This window comes from Balaenoptera physalus, assembly GCF_965194825.1.
Source record: "Balaenoptera physalus genome assembly, chromosome: 21".
NCBI classification, from domain to species: domain Eukaryota; kingdom Metazoa; phylum Chordata; class Mammalia; order Artiodactyla; family Balaenopteridae; genus Balaenoptera; species Balaenoptera physalus.
In genome coordinates this window covers 40151185-40169442 of record NC_138902.1, presented here as the reverse complement: position 1 = coordinate 40169442, position 18258 = coordinate 40151185, and positions in this window count along the sequence as shown.

The window sequence follows — 18258 nt, the reverse complement described above, 5'->3', positions numbered from 1 at the left end:
GCTGCATAAAATTCACTGGTTATGAAAAGAAAGAAAAGAGGAAAGGAACAGGTTTTCATTATCAGGAAAGGCGAGAAATGGGAAACAGTGAAGTCACTGGTCTGTAGAAATTCTGAAATCATGCTAAAGAAATGTCAGGAGGAGCCCTTATGTTGGGAGAGTGAAGCATGTTTTCATTGTTTAGACTGTAATTCTGGTTCCTAGAAGAGCCCCGTCTTCTACCTTTTCTCCATGGCTCTTGGCCATTCCTCTGATAGTTTATTCCTTTTCTACTACCCTCCTTGGACAACAAAACATCCTCATCTGGAAATGAGACCGGGATGCTATGTCCTCTTGGGTTGCTAAGCAGCTTTCTCAGCTGGCTCCCCAGCCGCCCAGAAAGTTAGGGACCAAGAGTCACTTTAATTCTCGTATGTATTTGTGTGTGTGTATGCCCACACACATGGGCAGTAAATCCTCTTAAAACCTTAATAGTTTTTCAAATGTTTGACTTAGCTAGTTACTTATGCCAATAGCCACGTTCAGAATTCTTTCTAGACACATTTCTTAGATTTACAATATTTCTTTGCTTCCTGCCTTATGCTTTCTTTTTCTCAACTTAATTACAGGCCTTAGGCCAATCAGGCTGAGGTGGGCGATCCGCACCTTTAATCTCTTTTCCCTTGAGCTATTTTATCCAACTGAAAGGATTTACTGTGTGCTACCTTAATGCATTCAAGGGGTTTTAATAATGGGAATAAACAGCTTTAGCCTTGATTTGATCTTCGCTTCAAGGCTAAATTTTAATTAGCCTTTGTTGCTCAAAGGAATTTTTTCCCACCCCTACAAGTCCCCGAATTTGTAGACTCTATTTTTGTTTTGTCACAGCCTTCCAATGAGCTTTATTAATGGTCATGGGACTATTAAGAGTTATTTCAAAGAATACCCTGGATTCTAGATATAGAACTCCTTACCCAATTTGTGAAGCAGCAACCAACTTCCTTTTACTAATAGAAATCAATTTCTGCCCATTTGTTCAGCAGTAAGAGGAGTTTTACATGGCTGGGAAGCAGTCTTAGCTTCTACATTAATGGAACTATGGCTTTATCCCTTGTGGAAGGGTTGTGAGCCCAAGGTTGTATGTAGGGGCAGGAAGCAAATATTTTGTAAATTCCTTTGCAGAATAATTTTGTACAGAATACACAACAGAGAAATCTTTAAAGGGGTCATGATGCCAGCAGAAGCTGTGCGGACAAGGAAAGCACGTCTCTATCTGTGATATGCATCCATTCCCGTGAGGACAAACTGCTGCACCTCATAGTGGAAAGGAACCAAAGTAATCAACCTGCCACCAGATGGCTGGATAGTAACTGACCTCTCCTGATCACTCCAAAATTGGTGCTCTGCTGGAGGCTCTATGTTGACATCTGCTGTTGGTAGGAAGGGCACTAAGTATCAGGTATTTACAGTGCAGTTGCTATATCTACATCAGTCATGAAAGAGGGGAGCCTATTTATAGCCTGCCTTGAGCGTCACTGTTCTGCCTAGAGAGAGAGGTCACCTAATATCTAGAAAATGAGTCTCTCTTGGTCATCTGACTGTTGAGAGCATCCTCTGCAGTAGAGGCCTCTTGTGGGCATTCATATACCACACAGATATCTATACACTATGTGCCCATTCCAAGAGACACAATCCACAACACCCCTTCAAAAGATCACCTCGTCACCAACCTTTTATTCTTTGCAACTGGCCAAATCATTATCCAATGTTCATTATATGGTATAAATTCATACCTCAAATTATTTCTCTACAAAACAATGAGGACAACCAGATATATGCCCATAATTATTACTATTGGGAAAATTTCATTTCACAGCCATCTATCAAGAACACTTTTGAATGGCCTATAACACATTACATCCACTTCTACCCAACCACAACTTATCATGCAGATCAACAATGACAACAAAAAAACTATGCCTGAACTTTTTCCTCTTTGGATAACTAGTTACACTGGTCATGAGGAATTTCCCACTAAGTCACAGATGGGAGCTGAGGAAAAGACCACAAAGCAGCAAGAGTGGGTGTGGGGCACTTGTTCATGTAATTTTCTGGACCTGCTTAGGACTGTCTCATATAGAGCATTCCTATCAAGGAACAGAATACTGATGCTTGTGTTCAGCCTTATAATTTGCTGCATCGAATAATACCCAGTAATCAGCCTAGAAGGTTACTGCTTGAGCTAAATCACTGACAAAGAATCCAGCATGGTGGGCAGAAATCTACCAGGACTGCCATATTCATATACTACACGGACACCTATACACTATGTGCTCATTCCAAGAAACACAACCCAACACCTCTTCAAAAGATCACCTTGTCACCAACCTTATTCTTTTCACAACCTTTCACCCACTTCTTAGAATCGAGCCAGTTCATGGATCCAGAGCCCACTGATAAAGGGGATCTGGGGATAAACTGTCTCCTTTTGAGGAGGGATCCCACAACACACCTCAAATATATGCTCTAAATTTTCTTCTACGCCTTCACTAAGGGGATAACAGACATTTACCAGAGTAACTGTGAACTAGAAAACAGTAAATACCCAGATATTCCAGGAGTTTCTCAACACTGGCTTTGAGTTTACATTAATCCCTGATGACTCGATGCATCACCAAGATCCATTGGTTGTAAGGATTGGGGTACAGACTGGTGACTTTGGAAGTCAGGGAGCAAGTGTAGTTTGGGGAAGAAGCCAACACATGGTGGGTTCTGTGAGCCCATGGAAACATCATACGGTGCTTTTCCAGTTTCTGAATGCAGAGTCAGAAGAGATATATTATACTTAGCACCTGGCAGAATTCCCATATTGTCTCCTTATCAGAAGAGGAAGGGTTGTCTTGAAGCAAGAAACAATGGAAGCTGTTATGACTCCAGGGCTGCAGGGAGAAGTGCAGGAATTATTTTCTCAGAGTCTTTAACAAAAACTGGAACCACGCAGTAGGGGCCAGAGGTAGGCAGGGAACAAAGCACAGAGGGAGCAGCCATTCTCACACTCCAGTCTCCTGCAGGGGTGCCTCCCACTGGGTGTGCCAACCGCAAGTAGCCAGTAGTGCAGCCTGGTTCACGCCACCCACAGGGCTTAGCCTCCCTGGGCACAGAAGAAAGTAAAGAGTGATAGAAAATGGAAGGGTTGCACTTCCCTGGCGGTGCAGTGTTAAGAATCCGCCTGCCAATGCAGGGGACATGGGTTTGAGCCCTGGTCCAGGAAGATCCCACATGTCGCGGAGCAACTAAGCCCGTGCACCACAACTACTGAGCCTGCGCTCTAGAGCCCGCGTGCCACAACTACTGAAGCCCGTGCACCTAGAGCCCGTGCTCAGCAACAAAGAGAAGCCACTGCAATGAGAATCCCACACACCACAACGAAGAGTAGCCCCTGCTCGCCACAACTAGAGAAAGCCCGCAAGCAGCAACGAAGACCCAACACAGCCAAAAATAAATAAATAAATAAATTAATTAATTTTTTTTAAAAATGGAAGGGTTGAGCAAGAGGAAAAAGAATAAGCAAAAGTTCCATAAGTATTTATCCCTGCCTTTGAAGAAAAAAGCTAGAATGGTATTTTCAGGAAGAGGTGTTTCATTGGAGAAAGAAATCACACTAAATATGTTGTTACTGTTGACAATTGATGTGGGATTTCCTGAGAGACAGAAAATGATTTATTTTTTAATGAACTTGACATTAATTAAATAGAAATAAATAAACCAAATTTGTATTATGTTAGAGATTATGTAGTTTGAGGTTAGAGTGTACAGAGGTATTCTTTGATCAAGCATTAGTTGAGTAGAGGGCTTTGGTTTTGCTTTGTTTTGTTTTTGCTATTAGAAATTTATTGAATTGAAAAATATGGTACAACTTATGTCAGACATACGTGTAGCAATCTTCTTTTTAAATAGATTTATCCATTCATCAGGCCTGTGTGCAGTGTGTGAGTGCCTGTGGATGTTTGTGTGAGTTTTATTTAATCATTCCTAAGTGAGGCAACTATTTTATTCTGAATTTTACACTATGATTTGTAGACTAAATTTTTAGAAAATGCCCTCCATCTCTCCACCTCTCATTTTTCCTGCTGACTTGCACTGTGAAGGTTTTAAGGCATTTTTTATTTATTTTAGACAGCTTGTAGAATAGAAGCCTGCCCGCAATTCCATTTTGGCCCAAATTTTGATTTGAAAAATCTAGTGATACAGTGTAATTTTTTCTTGGATATAGTTTCTTTCTCTCCTTGGTTGGACTTAGTAACTTTGAAATTAAACTTTTGGTCTACTGTCTTATAAAACAAAATGTAATACCGTAAGGAAAGATTCTGGGTGTTTTTCAAACAGAGGAACTATGTCTAGTTTATTTAATTTGCTTATTTTTCTTATAGCTGAATATCCCTTCTCTCTTAAAGCGCTCCTTTATTTTCTGTTTCAGTTGTGTAAGAACAAGCTTGGGACAATAAAATCCTTAAAATAAAGCCACAGTTCTCTTTTATATTCACATCCCTTAACAGACTTTCTTACTTCAGTGTTCAGAGATATATAAGTTAAAAGGACTGGGGAATGTGATTTTTCAACACATAAAGTATAAGAACCAAATTGTTAATAAATACTTCTATATCTGTAAAACCACCTCAAAACTTTATTTTAGTATAAATCATATAGAGATAATCTTTACATTTTTGTGATTTACAAGGCAGGAGAAAGAGTCTCATGGTGATGCTTTGGTCAAATGTAACCTCTGGGATTCTATATCAAATTAAAAACAAATACGTTCCTAGCCAGGAAAACTCTTAAATTTATGCTGTCATGGGAGCCCACATTCAAGATGTGTCTTGGGTGGAGACTGATTGGAATTAGAGCAGCAGTTATACTTTAGTCAAACTGTAGGCCCGGAGATACCCAAATGATAAACCTGACAATGTCTACAGAACATTCTGTAGAAGTTCAGCACTTTACTATGAAGAATAGAGAAAACATTCCAGAGTTTTCCCTCGAGATTGACCAAAGCTTCCTGGGGCAATGAGAGAACTCAGCACGCCTTTACTTCTTAGTTAAAAACATATGGGGTAAGAATTTGGAGAAAAGCTTCTGGTGACAGAGAATGTAGCAAAGTGAGAACTGGATCTGAAGTCAGAAGACCCAGCATAAGTGAGGTCCTGCCCTTACCAGCTGTTACTAAGTCTCCAAGGCTTGTTTTCCTAGGTGTGCCCTCTGGAAAAGAAGACCTGTCTGTCAGTTTGCTTATTTTTGGTTATGATAGAAAATAATGAGGACTTTCAGAGATGCATTATAAACTAAATACAGTATACAACACATGCTGCATGTTTTTGCTCGTAAACTTCGAGAAGTAACAAAGGGTGGGATTTTCTGTGGGTAACGCTTAGCGTTTACATATGGAGAGATAGAGATTCAAGAGACTGACTCCAATGCTTGGGGTCACACAGGAGAAAAGGAAATTAAAAACTCAAGTTCCCGGGGAGATCAGCTTCCTAGAACACTTAGGGAGAGACAGAAAGAAATCATAAAGATCAGATCAGAAATAAATGAAAAAGAAATGAAGGAAACGATAGCAAAGATCAATAAAACTAAAAGCTGGTTCTTTGAGACGATAAACAAAATTGATAAACCATTAGCCAGACTCATCAAGAAAATGAGGGAGAGGACTCAAATCAACAGAATTAGAAATGAAAAGGGAGAAGTCACAACTGACACTGCAGAAATACAAAGGATCATGAGAGATTACTACAAGCAACTCTATGCCAATAAAATGGACAACCTGGAAGAAATGGACAAATTCTTAGAAACGTACAACCTTCCGAGACTGAACCAGGAAGAAATAGAAAATATGAACAGACCAATCACAAGCACTGAAATTTAAATTGTGATTAAAAATCTTCCAACAAACAAAAGTCTACTTCACTAGTCCCAGATGGCTTCACAGGCGAATTCTATCAAACATTTAGAGAAGAGCTAACACCTCTCCTTCTCAAACTCTTCCAAAATATACCAGAGGGAGGAACACTCCAAAACTCATTCTACAAGGCCACCATCACCCTGATACCAAAACCAGACAAGGATGTCACAAAGAAAAAAACTACAGGCCAATATCACTGATGAACATAGAGGCAAAAATCCTCAGCAAAATACTAGCAAACAGAATCCAACAGCACATTAAAAGGATCATACACCATGATCAAGTGGAGTTTATCCCAGGAATACAAGGATTCTTCAATATATGCAAATCAATCAATGTGATACACCATATTAACAAATTGAAGGAGAAAAACCAAATGATCATCTCAAAAGATGCAGAGAAAGCTTTCGACAAAATTCAAACCCATTTATGATAAAAACCCTCCAGAAAGTAGGCATAGAGGGAACTTACTTCAACATAATAAAGGCCATATATGACAAACCAACAGCCAACATCTCCTCAATGGTGAAAAACTGAAACCATTTCCACTAAGATCAGGAACAAGACAACGTTGCCCACTCTCACCACTATTATTCAACATAGTTTTGGAAGTTTTAGCCACAGGAATCAGAGAAGAAAAAGAAATAAAAGGAATCCAATTCGGAAAAGAAGAAGTAAAGTGGTCACTGTTTGCAGATGACATGATACTATACATAGAGAATCCTAAAGATGCTACCAGAAAACTACTAGAGCTAATCAATGAATTTGGTAAAGTAGCAGGGTACAAAATTAATGCACAGAAATCTCTTGCATTCCTATACACTAATGATGAAAAATCTGAAAGTGAAATTAAGAAAACACTCCTATTTACCACTGTAACAAAAAGAATAAAATATCTAGGAATAAACCTACCTAAGGAGACAAAAGGCCTGTATGCAGAAAATTATAAGACACTGATGAAAGAAATTAAAGATGATACAAATAGATGGAGAGATATACCACGTCCTTGGATTGGAAGAATCAACATTGTGAAAATGACTATACTACCCAAAGCAATCTACAGATTCAATGTAATCACTATCATACTACCAATGGCATTTTTCACTGAACTAGAACAAAAAATTTCACAATTTGTATGGAAACACAAAAGACCCCGAATAGCCAAAGCAATCTTGAGAAAGAAAAACAGAGCTGGAGGAATCAGGCTCCCTGACTTCAGACTATACTACAAAGCTACAGTAATGAAGACAGTATGGTAGTGACAGAAAAACAGAAATACAGATCAATGGAACAGGATAGAAAGCCCAGAGATAAACCCATGCACATATGGTCACCTTATCTTTGATAAAGGAGGCAAGAATATACAGTGGAGAAAAGAGCCTCTTCAGTAAGTGGTGCTGGGAAAACTGGACAGCTACATGTAAAAGAATGAAATTAGAACACTCCCTAACACCATACACAAAAATAAACTCAAAATGGATTTAAGACCTAAATGTAAGGCCAGACACTATAAAACTCTTAGAGGAAAACATAGGCAGAACACTCTATGAAAGATCCTTTTTGACCCACCTCCTAGAGAAGTGGAAATAAAAACAAAAATAAACAAATGGGAACTAATGAAACTTAAAAGCTTTTGCACAGCAAAGGAAACCATAAACAAGACCAAAAGACAACCCTCAGAATGGGAGAAAATATTTGCAAATGAAGCAACTGACAAAGGATTAATCTCCAAAATTTACAAGCAGCTCATGCAGCTCAATATCAAAAAAACAAACAACCCAATCCAAAAATGGGCAGAAGACCTAAATAGACATTTCTCCAAAGAAGATATACAGATTGCCAACAAACACATGAAGAATGCTCAACATCATTAATCATTAGAGAAATGCAAATCAAAACTACAATGAGGGATCATCTCACACCGGTCAGAATGGCCATCATCAAAAAATCTACAAACAATAAATGCTGGAGAGGGTGTGGAGAAAAGGGAACCCTCTTGCACTGTTGGTGGGAATGTAAATTGATACAGCCACTAGGGAGAACAGTATGGAGGTTCCTTAAAAAACTAAAAATAGAACTACCATATGACCCAGCAATCCCACTACTGGGCATGTACCCTGAGAAAACCATCATTCAAAAAGAGTCATGTACCAAAATGTTCATTGCAGCTCTATTCACAATAGCCACGACATGGACGCAACCTAAGTGTCCATCAACAGATGAATGGATAAAGAAGATGTGGCACATATATACAATGGAATATTACTCAGCCATAAAAAGAAACGAAATTGAGTTATTTGTAGTGAGGTGGATGGACCTAGAGACTGTCATACAGAGTGAATTAAATCAGAAAGAGAAAAACAAATACTGCATGCTAACACATATATATGGAATCTAAGAAAAAAAAATGCTCATGAAGAACCTAGGGGCAAGATGGGAACAAAGATACACACCTACTAGAGAATGGACATGAGGATATGGGGAGGGGGAAGGGTAAGCTGGGACGAAGTGAGAGAATGGCACGGACATACATACACTACCAAATGTAAAATAGATAGCTAGTGGGAAGCAGCCGCATAGCACAGGGAGATCAGCTCAGTGCTCTGTGACCACCTAGAGGGGAGGGATAGGGAGGGTGGGAGGGAGATGCAAGAGGGGAGGGAGAAGATATGGGGATATATGTATATGTATAGCTGATTCACTTTGTTATACAGCAGAAACTAACACACCATTGTAAAGCAATTATACTTCAATAAAGATGTTTTAAAAAATAAATAAATAAAAAGAAAAAAAAAAGACTTAGGGAGATCCGAGAGGAGTGTAGGTCAGCGCTTGTGAAAACGTGGTCTGCGGAAGAGCTGTCTCAGCAAGTGTGTATATTTGTTAAAAATGCAGATTCAGGGCTTCACCGCATACGGAGTGGGAGTCACTGGCAGTGACTGGTTTTGTCCAAACCCCCTCAGAATCACTGAAAACGGCTCGTTTCCAGAGGCCACTAGAGAGGAGCCAGAACACTGGCTCTGGTACGACTGAATCGCTGCATGTCCGTCTTGGTTTCTGGATCTTTAAAGGAAGGTTGAAGGTTGCTGCCACTGACCAGTCCGTGATGTCACAGCGGTAAAACTGTGGCAACAACGGAATGACACGTAATAAATAAACAAGCGCTCCCTTGATAAATGCCCCCCACACAGCTGCGAACTCACTGAGCAGAAGGCAGAGGGCATCACTGTCTCTGCTCCTGCTACAGCCCAAGACCAACAGCATCTGGGATGCCACCCCCTAAGCAGGAGGGAGGGACGCACTGCCTGTAGGGCACTTGTTATTGGATGAAGGAACCACCATGTTTTTAAAAAATGTGATTTGATTTATTTTCCAGAAAAAAAACACTACACTCTTCCTAGGCCTTCTAAAAATTAGGCTTGCCCTTGCAACCGTGCCTATGACCAGGGTGCTGACCCTTTCAGGACCTCTGTCGCAAGCCTGTATTATTACCTATCCCTGTACCACATGCCACAGTGCACAACAAATCAGTTTGATTGCGTAACTTTTCCCATCAAAGGGTTCTGTAGCAAATGGGAAAGGAAGAATAGAGAAGGGGGGAAACCCACATACCAGTGTGGTGACATCAGCTGGGCTTTGTTGTCAGTAAGGACTCAATTCCTATTAAGGACCTGCTGGCTCTATGACCTCGGGAAAGCCACTTAATATTCCTGAATGTCAGTTTTCTTATTAGTTGAATCTGAGACAAAAGCACTGGGTTCAGGTGAGACTGAAATGAGAAAATGCATATAAACTTGCCCGGCACAAAGCAATTTCTAAATAAGTGTTTCCTTCCTTGCCGAAGACGTCCATCCTTTCCTGCCCTTCACCGCGTCCCTCTTATTATTAGATTCACTTAAATTTAACAAACTTTTATTTGGTGCCAACGGTACACAAACACCTATGCACTAATATGTCTCTACTCTCCAACAACCGCTGAAGAATTTCACCTGGATTTCACGTAGGGACTTCATCATCGAGGTAATAATGATAACGGTCACAACTGAGTGAGACACTGTTAGCCTCTTACGTGCAGTTTTAGAAAAGATGTTTCTTCAAGGAAGGAATGATGGTGCTCATTTTACAGATGGAACCATGGTTCAGGGAGATGAATGGGAGAACCGAGGCCACAGACCTCCGCACTGGAGAGCTGCGTTTGAACTTAACTCTGTCTCCCTTCTAAATGCACATTTCCACTGGACCACACCGATGCCCAGGCTAAAACCAGATTGAAAACCTTCCTCCCTCAAACCTACTCCTTTCTCTCTATTTCCAATTTCAGAGAAGAGAATCACAATCAACCCAGTCACCCAAAAGGAAATTGGGGAATTTTCCCTGGAACTGCCTGTTTCTTATTTCCTGCTTCTCATCATTAGCTAAGGTTTCTTCATTTATATTCTTCGTATTTTAAAAATTTGCTCATCCTCAGACACATAAATTCTACCCTTGGAAGTTTAAGGTCTCATGATCTCAAACTTGGGTGGCAAAAATAAATCATTTCTCTTTGTCCAGTGAGAGACCTCATGACTATCCATGTCAACACTTCTAGAATGATCCTTCTAACACCTAGACTTGAATTTGATCATGTCACTGTGTCCTGTGTGTCCACGGTCCTTACGTCCATCCAAGGAGCCTCAGCTCCTGACATTTTCCTTTTATAACGTTTTGCAACCTCATGTGCCATATTCCATTCCTGACTGTCGATGACCCTAATGTCCCTGTTTTCTGAGCCTCACATGAGCGCTCTTCCCTGTTCCCCTGGCAAATACTGCTGCAGACTCAAGACTCACTCAAGGGCCGCATCCTCTATGGACACTTTGTTAATCTCCCATTAGACCTGCGCACCCCTCCTCCCTGCCCCACCATACTGCGTAGGGGTTTGTATCACGGGTGGCTTGTCAAACGTCCCCCCTCCTGGCATACTGTCCCTTCCCTGAAGTCAGGGATGGGGATTTTTTTGCCTTTGATTTTTGACAGTCAGTTCAATGTGAGCAATTAGTACAGGCACTTAGTAGGTGTTTAGGGAAAGAATAACTACGTGAGTGAGTGACTAGTACACTGCTTTGTACTGGGATTGGGTAGGTGAGGGGCCAGAAGCTTCATGCAGGGCTTGTAACACTCCAAGGATAAGACAAGGTCTCTGAAACAGACAGCCTATTTACACAACTGAACAACAGGTCAAGTTTAATTGATGAATTAAGCCTTATCTTCCTCTTTTCTTCACTATTACTTTGCGGAAATGAGAGTTTATTTACCTGAATAAACCACATTTGCTTTGATTATCCTTTTGTGACTGTGAAAATTGTAGATGGTCAGAGCTCTGAAAGGGAATCGAATATTTCTACAAATTCTTTTGTAGATAGATAGAAGACCTTGAGGATATCACTCTGAATGTTTTCCTCACAAAGCTCTGCCTGGGAAACGGAGGTGGATAGCTTATGTATTTATTTAAAGGTTGCTCATCTTACTGCTTCAATAAAAAAGGAAAATAAAATGGAATACCGGAGGGTTCCGTCAAATGGCAAAGAAAACGGCTGGTTTAGTTATGACTGTTTTCAGCTGAATATAAAAGAAACCGACTGCAGGGACTTAATCCAACAAAGGCTGATTTTTGTTACATAAGAGAAGCCCTGGAGGGAGACAGAGAGGGCCAGAGGCAGTTCCATTAAGTCAGCAGTAACTCAGTTTCCCTTTTCTTCTTTCTGCACCATCATCATCATCGGGGGTTTGTTTCCATGGTAATAAGGTGTGTACTTTACAGAGAGGAAGGAGGCTCAACCCCAAAGGAAACAGGTGTGTGGCTTCAAAGGAAACAAAGTGTGTGGCTCCAGGGGAAACGAAGTGTGTGGCTTTTTTTCCCCGCCTCCTTTTAGCTTTTTGGCTCCACCCACTAGACAGCCCTCTCATTGGCTAAATACATCACAGGGCCACACTGTGCAAGGAAATCTGCAAGAAGCTTTGTGGGCCCTTGGCCTCTCTGAACAAATCATGTTCTTTTAGGGAGAAAGAAGGGAGACAGGAAATTGTCACAAATCTATTTTCCAGTTGGGCAACTAACAAGGAAGAGGGACACCTGACTCTGCTGTGACCTCGTGGCATGTTTGGGTGACAGGCAGGGACACTGGAAGAGGCATGTGACACCCTTTAGGCTGACTGTGTACAGGGCTGGCGTTTCAGGTGCTGGAAGTGCTACACGGTCCCTGGCAAATCCATCTACTCTGTGCCCCCCTCGCTGCAGGTCTGTTCAGGCTGCTGTAGATTTTAGCCTGGATTAATGTCTATAAACTCTTACCTAGTCTTCAGTCTCTCTGCTCTGAGGTTTTTCCAACTCCAATACCTTCACTATACTCCTCTGAGAATAAACGTCCTAAAACGCATACTTACTGTGCCACTGCTTGAATCCCTCCTATAAAGTCAGCTTGTTAACTGGGCTCCCAGCCCTCCTCGTCCCCAGCTCTCCTCCACAGCCCCCTTTCTTAGGATGCTGCACCTCGTGCTTTAGCAAATCTGGCCAGATTGCACAACTTTCAGACTCAGCGCCTTCTTAGATGTCTTTGTCTCTGGGCCTTCGGTCATGCACTTCCTTTGCTTGGGCCATTCTTCACCCCTCTCCACCTTTCTTGCTTGAATAGTCCCAGAAAAGATATGACTTTCCACAGGAAAACCTCTGCTTCCTGGGCTACATGATCTTTCCCTTCTACTGCACACACCACCATAGCATTCCTCCCTATACAAATATCTGCATCTTCCTCTAAAATAAAGATTTGTGAAATCAGAGAAACACATGTCCTTTTTCACAACTGCAATCCCATTTGGCTAGTACTGTGGCTAGCACACAATCATTACTCAAAACATGTTTGCTTCATGAATCAGTAAACAAATACTAGTTTTCTTTTGTCCAATTTAGTCTCTATCAGGAAAAATTTGGGGAAGCAGTGGTAGGTGGGCCTTGGGAAAAGAGGTGACTATTTCTCCATTCATGCAACAATCACAAAATCCCTCTTTATTTTCTTGGCCAAAGTAAAGACTTATTGATGTTTTCCCCCATCACTTACATCCTCGTAGCTTCCCTTCTATGATTTTTGTTCACCACGGTTGACCTTGATGTTTATTTACATCAACTTGATCTTTAAACAAAGTTTGGTGGAAATAGGGTGGGGATACTGAATGTGACTTCTCCTAGTTGCACGTACCCCACACACAGATACAGGGCTTCCAATGAATTTCCTGCCTCTGGCTAAGAAATTCACCACTACTCAGGGATTTTCCCTGGGAAAGGTAATATTTGTGTGGTTGTACCAGGTAATTTTATATAAAAGAAGAGTACTTTAATTACAGATATTTATGTTTCCGGAAGACGTATTTATGTAAAATACTTATGCAAAGTTCCTTCTAACTAGAATTGTCCATTATTATTTATGAGCAACAAACTATCTTCTTTTAGGGACTTAGGCAAAAACCTTCTCAGACTTGAAAAAGGGATTCCTTCTCTTAGGACATACTAGCTGAAACTTATTTATTCTTTTTAAAAAGACTACACTGTAAACAAAATTGTTTATACTGTAAATTGTTTGGAGCTTATGGAAGAATGAAAGCAAAAAGATCTACATCAACAGAACCTCTTAGAAACAAGATTCGTCCTAGGATTTTGAAATGAGTGAAGTAAAATAAGGAAACATTAGGATTCAACTCACAGCAATTGAAAGAAAGTTGAGTGTGAGGACCAGAGTCACAGTCAATATTTTTTCTTGGAAACAAATATCAGAAACTGAGTTGAAAAGTCTAATAAAGGATGGGGATTGATGTAACGCACTGAACACACAGAACTATGACTGTGGCTCACAAGAGCCAGAACCTCAAACTAAAAAGCCAACAGAAATTCAGGAACCTCTCTACAGCCAGGTAATCTCCTGACCCTGCTTCTTTGCTGAACATCAGACTGTGCATAGGGCCAGCCCTCAGGGGAGTGCTGGTTTCTTGCGGAGATTGCAGAACTGTCTCTTACAAGCTCTGTTTGGGTTCTTATGGGAGAGGACCCAGTTGGCTCCGTTTGGATCAGGTGTCCACCTCTGAGCAAACACACCTCTCTTAGTCTGCTTGGGCTGCTAGAACAGAATGCCATAAACTGGGTGGCTTAAACAGTAGACGTTTGTCTCCCACAGGTCTGGAGGCTGGATCCAGCATGGCGGGGTTCTAGTCAATCTCCTCTTGGCTTGCAGATGGCCACCTCCTTGCTGTGTCCTCTCATGGTGGGGAGAGAGACCATCTCTCTTGTGCCTCTTCTCATAAGGGCACTAATCTCATTCATGAGGGCTCTACCGTCATGACCTAATCGCCTCCCAAGGGCCCCACCTCCAAATTCCATCACACTGGGGATTGTGGCTTCCACATATGAATTTGCAGGGGGATGCAAACATTCAGTTCATAGCAGAGCCTAAGCTTGGTGTTCCAAGTGACACGGTACACACATGGGTGCCGGGGCCACACTTGTCATGGTGGGGAAAGGGGATCAAGACCTTCTCAGAGAAAGGGATATGGGAGGCATGATAGGGCCTCCCCCACAAAATTTTGCGCATCACAGTGAAGACAGTATAATTTTTGGTTTGCCCCAGTCTGCCACCTCATTTGTAAGACTTTCCTATACTTCTCTCGGCCTAATGAATCATTTCCTTTACTTTCGTCACTTAGCAGGCCGCTTATTGTCTTTTCCAGCTAAATTTTAAGCTACTTTAAAAAGCAGACCCTTACATATGATAGGTATGTAGTTATTTGCTGGTAATGAAAAGAGGAAATGCAGCATCATCCAAATAGCACAGAAGTCTGAGTACATGGATTTGGGCCCTGTTCTCAGCTCTGTACCTAATTAGCAGGATGCATTGAGTTATTTCACCTCCTGTGCTTGGTTTTCTCATTTGCTTAATACACGGTATTACCAATGTCAGTGGATATCAGGTTGGCACGCCCAGTACCCACTCCTTCTTCTTCTGATGAGAGCAGCCTCATTTCCATTATGACACAACTCCTCTCAGATGCTGTCACGTTTTTTGAGTGAGGCGTGATATCCAAGCCTTGTTGCTCAGTATGTATCTCTTATGGCACAGGGATCTGTTCCAAGATCAATAAGGACCAACCCAAGCTAATAAAAGTTGATTGTGGGATATCTGGTAAAACTACTGCAATGTAAGAATAGCTCTCTTATTGCTATACTTGAAACGAAGAGGAGGAAACCTGGAATATCTGTGTTCCCAAACGGACAGAGCCTGCCTGAGTGAAGCCACAGCAGAAAAAACAGAGGTGAAACGGAAAGATAATGAACTCACATGCCCTTGTTTGAGCCACTGGATCTCTTAACACCCAAAGCCCACGTTATCCAATCATTATCCAGCTGCTCGAGTCTACATCAATGTCCCCAACCCCCCAACACCACTTTGATTTTTTCACTTATCCCAGTTTGAGTTAGTTTGACGTCAGTCATAATGAAAAGAGTCTGGATTAAATGATGACAACAAATGCATTTCCTTCATATATTTTTGGAAGGATTGCAAATTGGTAGACCCTTTTAAGAAATCCATAGGCTTTACTATGTTCATACTTTTTTTTTTTTTCACATTTGGAAATCCATCCTAAGGGAATCATCCTAAATACGGAAAGGGCTTTTTGACAAAGAAGATAGCAAACTCCTTAAAATCAATTTTTGTTTCTTATCAATCATTGTATACACAGCACTTGGCACAATGTTTAACGTAAATTACTTGTTAAATCAATCAACCAACTAAATAATGTTAACCGTAATTGTCTATCATAATGTATAAAAACCCAAATGTACAATCTGTAGGGAAACGGTTAATATATATAGACACACACACACACACACACATACATACATACATATATACACATACACACACACTTCACAGTATATTATACTGTCATTAAGATATTATAAAGCAGCAGTCCCCAACCTTTTGGCACCAGGGACCAGTTTCATGGAAGACAATTTTTCCACGGACCGGGGTGGAGGGGTTGGGGGGATGGTTCAGGCAGTAATGTGAGCGATGGGGAGCGATGGGGAGCGGCACATGAAGCTTCGCTCACTTGCCTGCAGCTCACCTCCTGCTGTGCGGCCCGGTTCCTAACAGGCCATGGACCGGGCCCAGGGGGCTGGGGACCGCTGTTATAAAGGATTTGTAATACCATGGAAAACAGTGACATAACATTAAGAGAAATAAATTTAGAAGCTTTTATTTAAAGCACAAGCATATCTATCTTATTAAACACGTATTCCAGAGGATAATCCAAAATGATAGTGGAAGAGCGTGAATATTTTCTTTCTCCCACTTTTCCATGACTACCAAAATGTATTAACATGTTTACATATGATGGTTTTAGTATTGAGAAAAAAACAGGCACCTAAAAATACCCAATTTCAACTATCTGCTCACAATCTTTTCAATTCTGTCATTCTATGATTCCAAGAAGCACTAAATTATCATGGTTTGCACAAACCTCATTGTTTTTGCGAGTGGGGAAAATTTAGTACCAAAATTCAAGGACAAAGCTGACAGAGTTGAGTTATTAGTCTCAAGGAACTTGCACTTTCTTTGTTTTTGTTTTTTAATGGTTGTTTCTGACTCTTTCCTATACTTGTGAAATCAGACAGAAATGAAGATTGCTACAGAGACAAGGAAGAGGTCACGTGCTTTCTTGGATGAGATCCTTTTACTTGATCCAAATGATCAAGCATGGCGCCCACCGTCTTCACGTTCTCTGGCCTGACCAAGAACCCCCTCTACGTTTTCCTGGTCGGTTTCCTCTCCCCTTCTTTCTAGCAGCCACCTCTTGCCTATGCTTACTTATCCTGTCTTACTGTGTGTATCCAACCCCTGCCATGTTGCTCCCTTGCTCCCCTGACCTCGTGCTAAACAGCTGCTCTGTGACACACCCATATGGAACTTCATGCAGTTCCCCCAACCCTCTGTCCTCTTGCTTTCAGAGTATTCTTTCTCTGCCTATGTTTATCTGGCAAAATTCACACCTACTATTCAATTTCCAAGTACAGGATGCCTTTCCCTGAAAACGCCTTCCCTGAGCCCTAAGATGGGGAGTGTTGCCCTTACGATAATTTCTCACGGGGCCTTGGGCTCCCTGTCCATAGCACTGACCACATGTAACCATGTACTAGCAGGTCCCCCACGAGACTGCAACCAGGTGACCACAGACATCTTCTGTCTTGCACGTAGTCACAGCACTTGGTGCAGAGCTGGCACACATTAACTCCAGTATTTAGTAAAGTTACAAAGAATGGGTGGATATCACACACTTGTTTAATAGCACAGTCCCAGCTCGGTTCCACTCACAGTGTCACTCTGCCTTCCTTGATTTCTCTAGTGGGCTGTCTGCAACTTTTCAAAGTGAGTCGTATAACATTATGCCTTTTTTTTTTTTAACCACAGACTTCTGGGCTATGCTTCATTTTGTTTCTACAAGTGGAAAAGAAGAGAGAGTGGGGAAAAAAAAGGACAAAGGGGAAAAGGAAGAAAACAATAAAGTAATATGCTCAGAGAGATCATGTCTTCGGAAAATCAGTCTTTCATTGTTGATCATATCTCTGTGGTAGCAGGAGGCTAGGGTACAAAGTCCCTTATATTAACAAAAACTATAATATATAAACATACTTATTATTGGCTTGAAATCCCTGGATCAGAAGTTTCAGAGAGGAATTTATGAAAATATTTTGTTTTAAAACCATTATTGTTATGATGTTAGTAAACTGTGGTCATTTATGAACTTTTGTAGAAAACTCAGTAGTATTTAGAAACTAAAAATAAACAAAAGAAACAGGAAAACTAAAAACTGGAGCTCTTTCATGCTCGTCCTTTTGGTGCCCTTCAGATACACAGATAAGACAAGAGCTTCTAGGTTGTGGAGTCAACTGTCTCAAAAATTAGCAAGGGATACATGATAAGCAGCAGAAAACAGGTGATGTGAAAACCTCTATAATGATCCAGCATTGAATTATAACAGACGGTAAGTCCCCATGAAACTGTAGACAAAAAATAGGAAAAACAAAAGAAACTTGAAAGAGTTTAAGGAAAACTGGCAATCTTTAGACTCCATAATTTTTTTTTAAAGTAACAATAATCACTTACACTTCAATCCAATATGAGTTTACTTAACAAGAGATTTGACTACCTCAATAAATACCTTATTTTAAAGCTTCACATGAGACATTTGGCTGGATCTCTGCTATAGTATTTGTATTTTAGGGCAAGAAAAAATGT